The sequence below is a fragment of the Poecilia formosa genome, unplaced genomic scaffold, assembly GCF_000485575.1.
Source record: "Poecilia formosa unplaced genomic scaffold, Poecilia_formosa-5.1.2 Scaffold804, whole genome shotgun sequence".
NCBI classification, from domain to species: domain Eukaryota; kingdom Metazoa; phylum Chordata; class Actinopteri; order Cyprinodontiformes; family Poeciliidae; genus Poecilia; species Poecilia formosa.
In genome coordinates this window covers 24,899-30,056 of record NW_006800743.1, presented here as the reverse complement: position 1 = coordinate 30,056, position 5,158 = coordinate 24,899, and positions in this window count along the sequence as shown.

Genomic DNA, 5,158 nt, shown 5'->3' with positions numbered 1-5,158 from the left:
GTTTTCCTCTGGTGACAGTGGCTCAGGAGGTAGAAGTTCATCCTATTACTGATGGACTGCCGGTTTGAACCCCCACTCTGCCTGTCAGTCATTGCTTCCTTAGGCAGGATACTTCAGCCACATTGCTGATTGTTCACAAGCTTAGTGTTCTTATTCATCTTGTTTTGTCTTTTGTGATTTGACTTTTCCATGATTTTCAGCTATTGTCTCAACCTGTTTATTGTTCTGTCTGTATTGATCTCATTTATTCTTCCACATCATTCAGTCTCATTATCTGACACTTCACAGTGATACCTTCTGGCCTCTGACACGGACTAAACATTAATTACTGTGTCTGCAGTAAAACAAAGACTTTATACCTAGTTATATATAAATTATTTATCAAACAAAAAAGTCCAAAAAGTTCACTTTTCATAATCTCAGCTAGAGTGAGTGTGGCCTACCAGCACCTTACCTAGCACAGACACACACACAAATACACATACATTCTGTCATGAGTGATTAGATTATGTCTGCTTGCTAATGATACTTGTGAGTCTCGTGTTTCTTTCTAGATGAAAATAATTGGAAACTGTAGCTACCCCAAAACTTTAATGCTGTTAAAGCAGCGTAGGAGAAGCTCATCCACTCCTTACTTTCATTTAGCTGGGGATGAGTTGTGGGGGGCTAGAAGTGGAGGAGTTTGGGTAGACATCATAATCAAGCATTATTATCAGAAGGCCGATGTAACAGAGGAGGAATGGGTGGGATGGGGGGTCTTAATGTTGTGACAACAGAGTAGGAGTGAATTAGACGAAGCCCTAACCTCCAGACGGATAATATCCTACTAAATTGAATGCCATTCAGTTGTACAGACACTCGTTAAACAAGCGGTACAGGAAGGCTAGAAAGACGAAAGGACATGAGAAGACAGACGTTCACAGCACAGCATAATGCTGTGATGTTTAAAATTATTCTACAATAATAAATCCATTGACATGAATAATGTAAGGGGGAGCGAGCCTCACTTTAGTCCAGGGGTGTCAAACTCAATTTCACCGAGGGCCACTTCAGCATATTGGCCACCCTCAACGGGCCACATTGACGATACAAATCAGGAGTGCCCAGGTGCAGTCCTTCAGCTGCAACTTTTAGATGCATCTCTGCTAAAACACACCCCAGACAAAAGGTTGACTTCCCTCATCAGCAGCAACTCAGTTCTGTAGAGCCTTATAATGAGTAAATGATCCAGGTGTGTTAGAGAAGGAACGCATCTAAAGTTGCAGATGGTAGCTCTGGAAAACTAGACTTGGGCACCCCTAGCATAAATGTATGAAATACAATGTTAAAAATAAATTAAACACCTCATATTGTTAAATAACGCTTTGGAGCTTCTGGTTAAGAAGCACATTCAAAACCTTTGGTTGAAATTGTGCGTTAAATTCAAGTCTCCAGACTTGAATTTAACGCACCATTTCTGGGATCTGGAGACTTGAATTTAACGCACAGACTAGAGAAAACTGGTCTGTAATGGACCAGTTTGCAACACTGTGTTAATCCATTTGAGGAGCCTGCAGTTTATCTTGAGGAAATAAATGACGATGCAGAAGTCAATTAGACTGTAACGCAGTGTGCTGCTCAACCACTGCAGACGCAGCTCCGCCGCTGCAAAGAATTAGAAAACCGCTGGAAGTAACTCATCCAGAAGATTTAACAAATGGAGCCTTGTTGCACGTTACCCAGGAGAGCGGCGTTCTGGAGGAGCTGCAGAAGTAACATCTGTCCGTTTCGGAGAAGCGAAACCACGCAAAAAATAAAAAATAAAATAAAAAATCCCGGAAAAAGCTCACACCGGACCGCGCAGGACAGATCCAACTGACTGATGAATTAGCGCAGATTTTTCTGCAGATGGGAACAGGAGGAAGTGCGTTCAGATCCCAGCGGGTGAAGTGATGGTAATTTAAGTGAAGTTGCTTAGTTTAATTTATTAAAAGTTATTGGGGCCTCAGTCAGTGGTTTTTGTAACTACGGAGAAAAATGTAGATGCATTTATCTGCTTAATTTGTGATGGGATCTGGATTCACGGTGAATATTAACTAAACCGCATAAAATGCGACTAAATATCCGATGTTAATATTATTGTAATTTCACGGGTAAAAATAGTACATGACCGATTTTTTTTTATGTTGTAGGTCAAGATAACGGATAACAAACAAAAGTCTAGCGCGACCTGCCGCCCTGACACCAACTCACACACATCTTCATTCACAGTCTTACTTGTAAATCGATTTTTCTTTTCTTGGACATTTTGAAGTTAGCTTGTCGATGTCTCAGTTTTATTCGCTGGGAAAATCAATAAGCAGCTTGAGGTGACTCTGCTGCTCTCTAGTGGCGAGAAGCCGTAATGTTGGCTAGTAACAATTGGAATGCATTATGGGAGATGTCGTTTGTAGTCAATTCGTGCTCAAAACCTATTTTAAGTCAGTCATGGGCCTATAACGCGCTGGAGGGGCCACATAAAATGACGTGGCGGGCCTCATGTGGCCCGCGGGCCTTGAGTTTGACACATGTGCTTTAGTCCATGAAGCTGTTCATACCAAGATCACAATGAATGTTTTCAACTTGGTCAGGTTTGTAGGCTGCCTTACTCAGCTCTGGGTACCACTGTTTTATGGGACAGAGATCAGGACTTTGACTATCACATCAAAACATTTCTTTTCTCTCATCCTCACCGGCGACCTTTCAGCACGTTGGTTTTCCATTGTGGATAACGACTCTCTGTCTCCAGATTCAGCATCATCTGCACAAGACATCTGGCTTTTGTTTAAGAACTGATTCACACATTCAGTTCAGAAGCTGTTCGTGCCTTGGACACCGAAACTGTTTCCTTCCTGAATGGTCTGATGACTGGAAATTATACTTATATTAGTTTTCATTGCTTGAACAGATGAATACAACGCCACAATTGTCTTGAGATTTTGTCTGATTTTGGGGGATTTTTCACAAAAAGAAGCAGTGCTACAGTTTGAGCTGTGGCCTTATACAAACACAGAGGAGGGCCTCTAATTCAGATGTTGGCAATTAAAACTTTCCAAACCATCACACCATCATCTAGACATCCCAAACTGATTGTAGTAATTTTAATGTATGTAAATTTGAGAAAAAAAAGTAACAACATTTTCTAAAGATTCCTTTCAGATTATTTTAACACTAAGCAAATAGAAATTGTTATAATCCTAACTGACATAAAACAGGATAACTTTTGTTTGACAGTCTGAACAAAAATGGCAATGTATCTCTTTATACAGTGTATGTACATGACTTTATGCATAAATACAATAGGTTAAAGTTTGCAAGTGTGGAGAGTCAGAACACATGCCTATAACGTAGCACAAAGGTGTAACTGATTGAGAAAAGCAATTGAGAACTACTGAATCTCAAAGTTGCTCTTGCAGGCAGTTCCAAGGAGAAGCAGCAGCTCTTCTCTGAGTTCCTCCCACACTGCCAGGCTTCTCACCCATTTCTAAGAGAGAATCCCGACACCTTGCGGAGAAAACTAATTTTGGTCACCTGTATCAGCGATCTCCTTCTTGTGATCATAGATTAGGGTGGGAACATAGATTTACCAGTAAATCTGTTCACCATGGTTGAGCCCCAACCCGGAGAGGGCACACTACCCTTTTCTGGATAAAGACCATGCGGACTTGGATCCTCATCCTGGCTGCTTCACACTCAGCTGCCCCGCTCCGTTGAAAGCTGTAGATCACAACCTGACGAAGCCAGTAGACCCACATCATCTGCAAAAAGCAGAGACGTGATTCCAAGTCACCGAAATGGATGGCCTCGATGCCTGGACTTTGCATACACTCTAAGAAATAAACTGTTGAATTTACCTAGCCAAGTTATGTCAACTGATTCCACTAAATCTAGTTAATTAAATGTAATGAGTATTACACTTTTACTTTCAACATTTAACATTTAAGCAAAGACAATTAAATACAGTCCAGTCCAGTTCTTCTCAGTTCCAGTCCTCAGGCCCCGTGCCCTGCATGTTTTAGATGTGCCTCTATTCCAGAACAGCTGATCCAAATAATTGCAAGGCCTCTTCTGCAGCCATCAAGTACAGCGGAAGTCTGCTAATCACCCACAGATTCAATCCAGGTTTGTGGCAGAAAGGGAACACCTAAAACATGCAGGACAGGAGTGAATCCAACTCTTTGGACTTATGTTTAACTTAATACTATGGTTTTAAATCTACAAGATGCTAATAGAATTTATTATGCCAGTTTAGTTTATTCCACATTATTGAGTTGTAATAAAGTTCTTGGATTTCATTAACTGAATCTAATATTCTGAAGTTCAAGTTAAAAAACATAATTTAATGGAACCAGTAGAGATAACTGAGTTAAGCGATTGAAACATTAATACTGTTTTATTTCATTGGACTAATTAAACAAATCTAACAAATTTAATCCTAAAAAAATATTTTAAAAAGGGAAATGTTAAAGCAATAAAGTCAAACCCAGAAATGTTTTACAAAAACTTGCTGACTTTTTTCAGATAAATAAATGCAGTCATATGCAAAGTGCCCTGAGGCAGAGAGGGGTCATGAAACAACTCACACATGGTGCAGTTTCATCTGTTAAAATGTAAATGCTAAAAACTAGATAGTAAGTGCTCTATTACTCTGAAAGTGAATCATTCTTGATGAAGTGACTGCATAGATGAAGCTTTGGAGTCTATGTTTTCACCATATACATTTTAAAACTAATTTTTTTACAAATAAAAAAGTGGTTTAATTAGTTGATACTGCTGGTGGCCCAATGCATTGTAGGATACCTTGCTAGACAAGCCCTACTGTCACATGCAAACCAGTCTGTATGTGTATGTCCTGAACGTCAGGCATTAACCCTTTACTGTCTAAAATCCTCACTACTTTCAAATCCTTAACTTTTTATTTAATTTAAATAGTTAAGTTATCAAAAAAATAATAATTCAAACCTTCACACCATGCTCTACTAAATATTAGTAAAAAACAACACAGGAAAACACATAATGCAGGTTTTAATGAAGGTGTTTATTGTATAGGAGAAAAAATCCAAACCTACAGATCCTGTGGGAGAAAGTGATTTCCCATAAACCTAATAAGTAGTTGGGCCAACCTTAACAGCAACAACTG